The sequence below is a fragment of the Barbus barbus genome (genome assembly GCF_936440315.1).
Source record: "Barbus barbus genome assembly, chromosome: 11".
NCBI classification, from domain to species: Eukaryota; Metazoa; Chordata; class Actinopteri; order Cypriniformes; family Cyprinidae; genus Barbus; species Barbus barbus.
The window spans coordinates 28541875-28554819 of NC_136739.1; the positions used below are offsets into that span (position 1 = coordinate 28541875).

Sequence of the window (12945 nt, forward strand, 5' to 3'; positions counted from 1 at the left end):
TTTCCTAACATTCTCTAATTAATACAAGGAAACAGCACATTCCTGCCCGTTGTTTACTGAATACAAGCAGAACACAATATTACTATAATCTCATCCTCATTTCTGAAAAGAGAATGTCTACTTTGTGAATCAATATTATCGGCTTTGATTAAGTGAGTTGACTTTTTTTAAATCATGAAAGCAAGGTTTATTAATATTATTATTTTAACATGTAAAGCATTGCTGTGGTTGCAGGTACCCCAAACGTAAAGAAATTACAGCCACTTGGAAAAGCAACAAAATCCTACAAAAGGAAATCTATGATTACTAGAAATAAATAAGTATACTTATATAATTACACACAACTCTTAAAGGAAGTTCACCCAAAAATGAAAATACTGACCCTCAGGCCATCCAAGATCTAGATGTTTCTAAATCAATTTTGCATTACATCAAATGCTCACCAATGGAGTGAATGGGTGCCGTCAGAATGACAGTCCCAACTACTGATAAAAAGTCACAATAATCTATGACGTGTGTTCAGTCCATCAAAATTAACATTTAGTGAAGTGAAAAGATGCATGTTTGTAATAAACTAATCCATCATAACGACATTTTAATCCACTACTTCTGGCAAAATACAAGTCCATAATCCATAATAACACTTCCTCCAAGTCCTGTTTTCCTCTCACATCAAAATCCACAGACATGTTTGTTTAGAACTGGTTTGGATTGTTTTCACTTGTAAATGGTGCTTGATTTGTGCATATTTCTCCCCTGTTTCAGACTAGACTTTCTCACTGGAGAAAGCAATATTGTGGATTATCATGGATTTGTATTTTAAACACAACAACTTCCATGTTCTTACCTTAATGTTGAATTTGTTTATTACAAACATGCAGCTTTTTGCTTTACAAGATGTTAACTGGAGTTGTGTGGATTATTGTGATGTTTTTAACAGCTGTTTGGACTCTTTCTGACGGCACCCATTCACTACAGAGGATCCACTGGTGAGCAAGTGATGCTAAATTTCTCCAAATTTGCTCACATGAGAAAAATTCATATACGTGTTGAGTAAATTTCCATTTGTGGGTGAAATGGCCCATTTAAATGACACAAGTATCTTCCTTCCTCTCACAGAACAGTGTTGGAACTCTACAGGTAACATGTATCTTATATAATATTCAACCAGAAGTTGCAACAACAACATAACATCTGTTTCTCTAATACTGTACAAATTAATCAGTAGTTTGACTGGTGCACAAAACTACCAAATCCTAAAACGTCTCATGAAAATGTGTAAAAAAAAAAAAAATGACAGTGATCATAGTTGACCCTGTTTCCAACAACATCTCTCTTATACTCATACACATATATTATGTAACAAGCTGTAGTTTATCATGATTTTAATAACATCTACAACATTATTTTACTGACAGAACGTTCAAATCTTTTAAAATATCACTTTAAAATCAAATTTTCAAAATGATAAAAGTGCACATTTTATGGAATTACCATTACATAGTCCAGCCCAAAATGCCTTAATTATAACCTAAAATGTGTTAATCTATCTTTGTGATTCTCCATAACCTGAAACGCATAAAATGAAACGTGACACAACTACTCCGAGTCGAAAGTTACGATTCAACACACACTGAAGTTTCTTTCTCGTACTGAAGCGATCAGTGCATTTAAGGATAAAATCACTGGAGAACGCGTCGCTCACCTCTCCGCAGCTCCGCCGTGATCGGACGCAACGCTCCGGACTTTATTCCCGTTGGAGAGCGCGCCAACGACGGATCCACTCGCCGACGGATTCCGCCATACTGGATTGTGGCGAGCGGATCACGTGTCGAGTCCCCGGCGCATGTCCTCCAGAGGCGGGTGCTCACAGTGAGTCGAGCCCCCCGGCTTCATGTTCTCACTTGGGATGCGAAGAACTGAACGATTCCGATTCCTTAACAGTGCCACTGATGATTCTATTTGAAATAAGAAATGGAGTTCTTGTATAGGCCTATTGCAGCCCTTTGCATTAGTATTAGTATGTGTAGATCACAGATTTCAACATATATCAGATATAGGCTAACAAATAGGAAATCAATTTAATCTAGCTAATTATTTCAAAATGGATGTCGTGACTTTTTAAAAGGCGACATAAATACAATAATTGGTCCTAACTATAATTAAAAAAAAAAAAAAACATCAATGCGATTTGTGTTTTTTCATTCACTAAAAAGAATCGACTCATAAGAGTCATTTATTCAAGAATCGAACCATTCTGTTGATGCTGTGTGTTTTGATTCACTAAAAAAAGAACCGATTCTTACGAGTCATTTATTTAAGAATCGAACCATTCTGTTGATGCTGTGTGTTTTGATTCACTAAAAAAAGAACCGATTCTTAAGAGTCATTGGTTCGGTAATCTAACTACACTTGTCGCTGCAGTAGTAGACTATGTCCCGCCCTGTAGATTCAATAAATTCACTGCATGTTAAAAAAAATAAACATGAAATAATCTTTATTGTTAATAGACAAACATAGGCTAAATATAAAAACAAAGATTTGTTCTTTGAATTGTGCTGGGTGCCTAGGCCTAGCTATTATCATGCAACACCTGGAAATAATTTAAGAATTAAAAAATTATGATTTCCAGACATTGCAATAAATTATTAAAGGGTTCCTTAAAGATTTGATGAATTGGACGCTGGAAAAGTCATGGGAATACACAGCTACTTATATAACCAAAAGATTGTTACATATGTGTTGCAGACTTTATACAACGTAATTAGAAATGTAAGTACACAGACATAAGCTACTTAAAATAAAGTGCATCAAGATTGTACTTAAGTGTATCTATGCTGTACACCTTATCCAGCTGCACCTTAGTTTGATTTAACCCACCAGTACACAGCTTAAATGCAATATCTTTCTAATTACATTAAAATTACAGAATATTACACAGGCATACGCTACTTAAAATAAAGTGTATCAAGATTGTACTTAAGTGTATAAGTAGCGTTGTAACAGACTTGGTGTAACAGTAGCTGCCTATTACATCTACATAATTGCATACTGTAATTACAGGCTGTTCCATAACTTAGTTACTTGATAAGTATATTCCGTTTCATGCAAGTACAAAGGCTACTACTAAGTACTTAATTGGGTAATTACTCTGTATTATGACGCCTTAAAATAAAGTGTTACCGGCTACGCTCATATGTGAAATCTCTCTTTCTTTCTGTCTTACACACACACATCTGTTCTCAGCTGAATATGCCTGATAGTGCTTGACCGTCATGTGAATGTAAAGCGATGTTGTGGTGGCCGCTGTTTCTCAGGTTGCCCTCTGAGAACTATAGAGTTTCATTCAGTAGCTACAGAGATGCACTGATCATTTAGATTGTCTTGTATTGTACATGATGCCAACCAAATGGGCCTTTTGTGTCCTAATCCTCACGTATACATGTTTTTTCCCCAATAGAACAATAGGACACATTTTTACACAGCTCTTTTATATTCAATGACGATTTATAGTGACCACATCTGCCAAGCTCGAAATAGGCACATGCATCACTAAACACCACTAAAGACATTTCAATCCAGGATTTCCCTTACCTCTTGAATACATCTGTTCATTGGCACTTTTTCCATCTACTTAATGTTTATGAACAGCTTTTAATAAATAAATAATATATATTGTTTTCAGGCCCTATTTTCATTTTATTTATAAAGCACAACTATACACAATGGTTTGCATTCTGCTGTACCAATTTTAATGTTTCTATTATTTTTGTGTACTTAAAACCATATATATTTCATATTTTTGTTATTCATTTCAGGCCCTATTTTGTACCCTGTTCATGTAAAATGCCTATTTATAAATAGTATTAGATTCTAGTAATAGTAGATGAGCCTTAATAAAATATGCAGATTGTGTTATTCCTGTGGCTGTAATGCTTGCTCAGAGCGAGCTGTTTGGCAGAATGATCAGCTGCAGTTTGTGCGTGAGTGTCCTGTGTTTAGCAACAGAATTTCAAGCCATTACACCTGGCTTGGTGAGAATAATTATCACTTCCAAGCAAATGTAACTAACCTAATTACTGTCTACAGAGTTGTCAAGCTTCAAAAGCTGAACATGAAAACAAAAACAAGAGGGCAAATTAGCTCAATTAGATGCCAAGAGGAAAAAGCACTGTGCTGTTGTTATGATAGGAGTTATTTTTCACTTCTTTATGACTTTCTTCTTTTCATCTTTCCTCTGTCAAAACACCAAACTGCAAACTTGGCAACACTGTCTCCTACGCTCACCTTACAAATCAAACACATTACAAATCCTGGCGCTGTATTTTCCCCCCAATTTGCGGCAATGTCAGTTCATTCAGAAAACAAAATGATCTCACCAAAAGTGTTTCTGCTGTTTTCTGCACTATGTGCTCGAGCTCTCCAGGTAGTAATTAGATTACAGTGAATCCAGGAATTTGTTTACATTCAGAAATGAGCCTGTCACTTTTTTAACTGCACGCTGCACTTTTGGGGCCCGTCTGCCATTTGTCACTGTAATTAACCAGAGAGACTGAACTCCGAGCATGTACAGCACATTATGTACCTTGCGCCTGAGCACGGAGGAGAAGCTCAGACATTCCCTTGATTAATAACACCGGATGTGGGAGCTTCAGACTGATGAATCTCTGATCCAGTAAATGTCAGTGTTATGCAGAGGAGCCACATCACAGACAACAACGGCTTTTAGCGTCTGACCACATAGGTCACCGGAGATGGCGGGCGGGGGTTTGCAGGGGAAACGAATGCACTGGGTGGAACAAGCTGATAAACCGCTGTCTGTGCCTCACTATTTATCTCTGCTTTGCAGGGGGTATATAAACCCCATTATACTGTGGTCATTGTGGAAGGATTCATATAGTTTCAGCTGACAGACTGTAAGCTTTCGTTGAAGAATTGCTCATTGATCAGTCTATTTGTAAGTTGTAGAGAGGTGGTTAAAGCCCTGGTGAGGGGAAGTTTTTATCTGGTACAGTTTAATATTTCACCATAAATAGATATAGACACTATGACCTATGAGCTGACAGTAATAATACTAGTAAATAGAATGGTAAAGTTCATCCAAGCTAACATTGAATGCTGGCTTGACAAGGCATTTTCCAAGTTTTTGCTAGATACAGAGATAGACATGAGAAGTCATATGAATTTGTGCAAGATGGTTAAATAGAAGAAAAACCTAAACGTAGAGGAAAAGTCAAACACTGATATGATACAAAGTCATACAAATTATTTCAAGTTACCATGGAAGTGATAGATAGACAGTTGTTTTGTTATGAGTGGTTCCTAGGCAGCTGATGATTGATTTGAGTAGATGTTCAGACATTGCTAGGTGGTCAGACAAACAGACAGACAAACAGACAGACAGACAGTCAGATAGATAGTTTTTGTCTTTTCTAAGCCGTTCCCAAAAAGAGAGGCCATTCTTTTGTAAACGGACATCTATTACCCCCTCAACAGTGTGCAATGCACGAGAGGCTGAATCCCCGACCACTGCGCTCCATCAACACGTTCTGATGTTGGACGAGGGATCTCTTCAAGCTTTCATCTCGTCTCTGCTGTTCCTGGTGGCAGTGCTGAAAGCTCCTCGGGGACGGCTTGTTGCCAGCTATTTCTGCGCCGTGCCGGGCTCTGCTGTTTGTTTGTTCTACACATCTGACAACCCGAATCCCGTCTCCCACAGGTTTCTCTTATATATAAGGAAAACCAATTAGTGCAGACACTCCTAACAGGATGTGAACAGGACTGTCCCAACATTAAGCTGTGGGCTAGACATCTGATAAAGGATACAGACTAATACTGGCCTCATTAAAAAAAGTCGGAGCACATTTACATAATTAGATTGCATAATTAAATTTTTTCCAGGCTTTTTGTGCGAGGGAGCACTGAACAGCAATGGTTTAAGAAGATGCAAGAGACATCCCAGCTAACAATAATGTTTTAAGGATGTTTCTGTTTTTCTCATGAAGTATTTGAAATGTTATTTCTGATTGTTCTGTATAAGTTCCAAACATCCAAATTAAAAAAATTGTTTTTGTTATATCAACGTTCTAAAAAAAAATGACTCAAAATAAAATAATTAAAAAACTGGTTTTAAAACTAATGATTCAACTAAAAAAATCTACGGTGTTTAATAAAGTTTATGAAGTTACTGTTGATACATCCTAGCTAAAAATAATATCTCAAGAATGTTCTCCTAACTTTCTAATGAAGTTATGAAAACACTATTTCTGAGTGTTCTGTTTAAGTTCCAAACATCCAGATTTGTTTGTATTGTTTTAAGAATATTTATCCTTGATAATATCAATATTCTGGAAAAAACAACAACCAAATAAACAAATAAATAAAATAAACAATATAATAAAGTTTTATTTAATGACTTGTGGTGTAACCAAATAAACACGTAAATATTAAATATTAATTATATTCAAAATAATGATTTATATACTTATATATTTAAAATAATTACTTACCCTATGGACTTTTATGACACTTTAATCACATTTCCTGTTTTCTTGAGGAGGATTTGGACACATTGAATGGTCATTGTATGGAAAAGAGCTGTGTATGGTTCTTCAAAATGTCTACTGTTATAGAAAAAATAGTCAGAAAAGTAGAACAATATATGTGTTCTCACCACAGCTGACGTTTCGAGCCTGAAGAGATAGGCTCAAACATTACCTGTGGTGAGAACACATATACTTTTCTACTTTTGGAGCTGTGGCGTGCCAACTTTGCTCTTCCTGTCTGGCATAGTTTGTGGTTGAGCACCCACATTGAGCTTTTGGCCTGCTGGATGTGCGCACTTTGATTGTAATCTTTATAAAAAAAAATAACAACAAATGGGAAACAACATTAAAGTAAGTAAATAATGCCAGCATTTTCATTAATTGGCGTGGGGTGGTGATGGCGCAGTGGATAAGACACATGCCTTTGGTGTGAGAGACCCGGGTTCGAATCCACTGTGAGACACCAATGTGTCCCTGAGCAAGACACTTAACCCCTAGTTGCTCCAGAGGCGTGCGACCTCTGACATATATAGCAATTGTAAGTCGCTTTGGATAAAAGCGTCAGATAAATGTAAATGTAATTGCTTTGATAAAAGGTAATACACTGTATGATTATTATTTCATTGCAAGAATGAAGTGACAGTACAATGTACTATAACAGTAATGTATTAAATTATTTTGTGACAGAACCTCTAATAAAACTGCATTAATGTCTACAGGACATTCAGTAGCCATTATGTCTTAAAAGGGCAAGCAATTGTGACTGATGACACTGGTCTGTTAATGCACTGAGCAAAACATCAAATCTTATTTATACAAGAAAGTCCTGCAGAAATGTCCAAAATGAGGCTTAAATGAAGCTAAAAGCCTGAAAGAAAAAAACTATAAACCAGTTTGTGATTCAGTGCTTTTTGTATTTTGCAATGTCATTTGAATGACTGTAAATCATAATGGGATAAATTCTATAGCAAAAAGCTTCCATGCTGATGTTGCATGTGGTCTTCCAGGTAAAAGGGAACAATTGGAATAAAATGGGATTGACAAATGCACAACATTCATAACAGTGAATAATCGCTCATCTAGAGGATCCTTTCAGAAAAAAAACACTTTGACGATATTCTGCTCATTGTGAATCAGAAAGAGCACATCCCTCGAGATAGAGATTTAACCTCTCAAGAGATAACAAAATTGGCTCATTTATACACAAAGAATAATGGCGACCAGGCAAGGAGGATGTCAGGATGCATGCTGTGTTCACTATTAACAAGTAAATGCAACACTCAGGGCCATAACACATCCGCACAACACAAATAAGATGTTGCTTTTGCTCCCATAATCTAATAACAGCCTTTCTGAATCACCTAATTAAAATTTCATACATGGAGAAAAGCAGCCGACAAACAAGCAAAGTGCCTGCATGTCCTGATAACCTTATTACTACTTCAGGTTTGCTTATTTTATGCGCAGATTTTATCATTGTGCTCAGACGAGCGTATGTCCTCAAATAAAGCGATAGGCCACTCGAGGTAATTATGTAATCTGTAAAACAGCACTAAAGCGGTAACAGCACTATTACAAAAAAAATATCAATGATCAATAAAAAGTGAAATGTTGCTACTTATCAGAATAAGCTATCGAGTTTTCTTTCCTGTTGCAGTGAATTCGTCCAGCAGCGTGTTAGGCGGTTCAGTAATTCTCTTGTGTTGGAGCCGACACCAAACAGCATGATCTCTGATTACTCATCCAAAACCATCTGATATCACCAGAAATCATTCTGCAAAGACAGCTGGGCCATACAGATAATGGCAGCATTTAAGCCTAATAGTCTACTGTGTTTAGCAGATTTAAACACTGCTTTGCTCTCCACTATTCCCACTCTCCCACCCCACCATCCAATAACCCGAAACCAATCATTACGCACTAGTTCTATCGCAAATTCTATTCAAGGGATTTTATAATAAACAGCATTTTTTCCACTCTGATATCCACTTATAGTGTAAATTTTTCAGGACTATTTTCCGCCCCCAATATGACATTAAGAATTAAACAAGATGTTTTTTTTTTTTATATAGTGTGACGAGTCGGCTGCCTCCCCCCTTTCTATCATCACCACCCCGTCCCGTATTCGCCGCCCTTCACCAGGCTCCCGACGGGAGTGGGAGAGAGGAGGGGCGCTGAAACAGCCAGGGCTGGCGGCGTGTGATGAGGCGCACCTGATGTGAATAGAGCCTCATCACCGCCGCCGTTTAAATGCCGAGCGCGCCTCTCCTCGGGAGACCGGTCTCTTCCCCCGTGCATGCACGCTGGTGTCCTCGTGGGTCCAGGAAGGGAGCGTTGAGGGATTTCCTGCCGCAGCCAGAGACGCGAGCCGCCGGACCCGCAGTCCAGATGACGCCGCACTCGTGATACGGCCGACGGGCCAGGATGCCGGGCCGTAGAGTCCCCCAGAAGTGCCGCGGCCAGCTGAGGACGAAGCCGCTAGCGGAAGCCGCCGCCCCTTGCGCCCCGGACCAGGAGGGGAGCGCGTGCGGCCACCGGACTCCGCCCCTTCCCTGGACCCTTCCCTTCTGAACACTGCCCTCCTTCACTAGCCCCGCAGCACGACGAGGACACCAGATCCCTGTTTATTTTGGACACTTTTCCCCCTTTGGACACTTTATTTTAATATTTTGTTTAATAAAAACCTCTCTGAGGCTTGACGCCACGCCCACTGTGTCTGTCGTTTGCTCCTCCCGCCACAATAGTTTTCACTGCCCCCATTACTTCTTTCTTTCTTCCTTTCTTTCTTTTAATGTGTTACTTGCCATTTTTTTATTATTTATGAAATTTACTAGTGATTTCTGAGTGAACTTTGTTTTCAGTACCTGAAATAAAGCTTAAATAGAGGTAAGTTTAAGTAGCCTATTTTCCCCTCTCAATTTATTTTTGTTTGTTTGTTTTGTTTTTCAATATAGTTTTTACTGCCCCATCATTCAATAACAGCTCTTTGCAAAACCTAAATAAACATAAAATCATTTAATGTAAAATATTTATTTATTTCACTGTAAAGGAAGTTTTGAGCTGTAAAAAACACAGTATACAACTACATTTGCTAGTTTATATCTTGCAATTCTGATAAAATAGTTAGAATTGTGAGATATAAACTCACAATCGTAAAAAAATGACCTTTTTCATCACAAATGGACTTTACAACTTGCAACTGTTGAAAAGTTCTTTTCTGAGAAAAGAAGATAGAATTGCAAGAAAAATGTCAGAATTGTGCGTTTATATCTCATAACTCTTTTTGTATTTGCTAGTTTATATCCCAGAATTGTGAAGTCCGAATTTATATCTAGCAATTCTGACTTTATTTGACAATTGTGAGCTTATATCTCACAATTCTGAGACATATCAATTCAATTGTGAGAAAAATTGTTAGAATAGTGAGATAAAGTGTCACAATCACCTTTTTAAAAAAAAATGTATTCTGTGGTGGAAACGGGCCTCCATATTTTCCACCAACAGATAAAGAAATCACTTTTTTCCATTGATGCATTTTGGGGTGTTCATTAAGATTGGCTTGGCAGCCTCAGAGGGAAAATATATTGGACATGACGTAACACTGCTCACATTTGTCTTTGTGAACAGACGTTAAGCCTCACAACCTGAATCAGGGGGAAGTCGTGGCCTAATGGTTAGAGAGTCGGACACGTAATCCAAAGGTTGCGGGTTCCAGTCCCCGGCCGGCAGGGATTGTAGGTGGGGGGAGTGAATGTCCAGTGCTCTCTCCACCCTCAATACCACGACTGAGGTGCCCTTGAGCAAGGCACCGAACCCCCAACTGCTCCCCGGGCGCTGCAGCATAAATGGCTGCCCACTGCTCCGGGTGTGTGTTCACGGTGTGTGTGTGTTCACTGCTGTGTGTGTGCACGTTGGATGGGTTAAATGCAGAGCACGAATTCCGAGTATGGGTCACTATACTTGGCAGTATGTCACTTCACTACAACAGCTGATCCGAGCGCCAGGGCATTTGATATATTAGAAGCCTTCTGAAGTCATATTCATGTTAGTTCTATAATTGTTAACAAATAATAATAATCATTATAATTAAACCAATAAAAACTATTTTGGATTATTGAAATAAAGCTAAATTAAAACAAAAGATAAATATGAAATATGCAAAAAATATGTAAAAAATATATATATACACAAAAATAGAAGTTTTGCTTTGGTAGCTTATTGGAAAATACGTATGTTAAAAATTGACTAAAATTGAAAAAAAAAAATAAAAAAAAATTAATGCTTTATACAGAAACATTTTTAAAATCTAAAATTTCTACTGTTTTTATCAGTGAAAACTGTTAAATTTAAATCTGCTTCTGACACATAGCTATTGCACGACTTTAGAAAACTTGGAATATAGTGTTATGAATATAGTTGTATGGACTAAGTTTTAGTATTTTTCTTTTTTTGTGCTTAATGGATGCTGTGGTCACTATGAATTATTGTTGTCTACGTAAAGACTCTTCAAAAACTTCTACTTTTCTGTTCCACAGAAAAATAACAGCATTCAGGTTTGGAAACACTAGAGGGTGAGTAAATAATGACAAAATGATGATTTTGGGGTGAGCTACCTTTACGTCCCCTTTAGATGGCTGCAATTGTAAAACTCCATCCCTGTCATTGTGTGTTGTGACTTGCCGCTGGCATTTGGCACAAACGCGCTGCTTTCTCTTCTCTGCTCCGCTCCGCTATAGGTGCTGTAATTGGATAAGAGGGAGGAGAGATTAATGGCTCAGTCCCCAGTCCATCAGCCAATCCCCTTAAATGCAGCAGGCCCCAGAACGGCGCAGTGTAGGAGCTCTCAGCTCCAAATCGCCAACAAGTGACTCGTTCTCCTGGCACCTTCTCCACACACACTGCCACTCTCCTGAGCATCTACCAGCAGCCTCTCAGCCCTTCGTGCTCTCTCTCTCTCTCTTCCTCTGGTAATCAAACTCCATCAGCTGGATTTCTTCATCTCAATCTTGTGATCTTTGAGAGGTATCGGTCTGAATCAGTCTGATTCTACATCAATAAACAGTATAATGTATTATATTATATTATATTATATTAATAAAAAGCTTTCCCATGTCTTATTTTGGCACATATTGCTCTGAATTTATCCATTACTCCTTGTTTATTTGTCACATTCACATAACCTATAGTACTTTGTTCCAGTAGTCATGTAAAATATATCGAATATAGTATAAACAGTGCTCTATTAGATAAACAGTGTGGGAAAAAATTATTTGATCCCTGCTGATTTTGTATATTTGTCAACTGACAAAGAAATGATCAGTCTATAATTTTAATGGTAGGTTTATTTGAACAGTGAGAGACAATATAGCAACAAAAAAAATCCAGAAAAACGCATTTAAAAAAAGTTATTAATTGATTTGCATTTTAATGAGTCAAATAAGTATTTGATCCCCTATCAATCAGCAAGATTTCTGGCTCCCAGGTGTCTTTTATACAGGTAAGGAGCTGAGATTAGGAGCACTCTCTTAAAGGGAGTGCTTCTAATCTCAGTTGGTTCCCTGTATAGAAATAAGATGAAACACTCAATTTTCAGTTAAGGCATTTCATTATTGAATTCAGAGATGTCATTGTCTAGATCAGTTTAGTTTAAATAGTATCTGTGAAATCAAATTGACAATAATCACTAGAAATGAACACAGAAGCAATCAATCAATCAATCAGATTCCAAACTCTCCACCATGCCCAAGACCAAAGAACTGTCCAAGGATGCCAGGGACAAGATTGTAGACTGACACAAGGCTGGAATGGGCTACAATGACCCAAAACACAAGGCCAAGGCAACAAAGGAGTGGCTCAAGAAGAAGCACATTAATGTCCTGGAGTGTCTTAGCCAGTCTCCAGACCTTAATCCCATAGAAAATCTGTGGAGAGAGCTGAAGGTTTGAGTTGCCAAACGTCAACCTCGAAACCTTAAAGGGGTCAATGCTACAATGCTAGCTGTGCACAAAGGCTGTTTCTATAAAGTGGGGCAATTCCAACTTTGCAAGGACAGTCTGGTGCTGTAAGTATGTGAGTATGTTTTCATATTTAAAGAATTTGCCACTGACTATTCAAATGTGAGTTTTGAGCACTGTAGAGTAGTGCTTCTTGTTTATTGTTTCTCCGATCACAAATGCAGACATGGTAATGTTTACGTGGCGCGATGCGATGCAATGCAATGCTTAAAAAGACAGTATAAGTCATTATAATCAGTAATTACTGTATGTCCCCACTGAATGCAACAAATGCCTCGTTTATAATGGGTTTTATTGTTTTTGTCTCGTCGCACCGGGACATGGCATCACAATATGGTAAGGGACGTAACATTTCCGTCTCATGCTTGAGGTATTCAGCCAATCAC

At 37.9% G+C, this 12945-nt stretch overlaps 1 protein-coding gene across 1 annotated transcript in view; it reads right to left on the bottom strand.

The window, feature by feature from the left end:
* LOC306876847 (histone deacetylase 4-like) overlaps window positions 1-1839 on the bottom strand; it is a 220599-nt gene extending 218760 nt beyond the window's left edge. The window contains exon 1 of the mRNA XM_079428276.1: window positions 1706-1839. The gene's annotated coding sequence lies outside the window, so the exon portion shown is untranslated. The remainder of the gene's footprint in view (window positions 1-1705) is intronic.
* Window positions 1840-12945: the final 11106 nt, after the last annotated feature.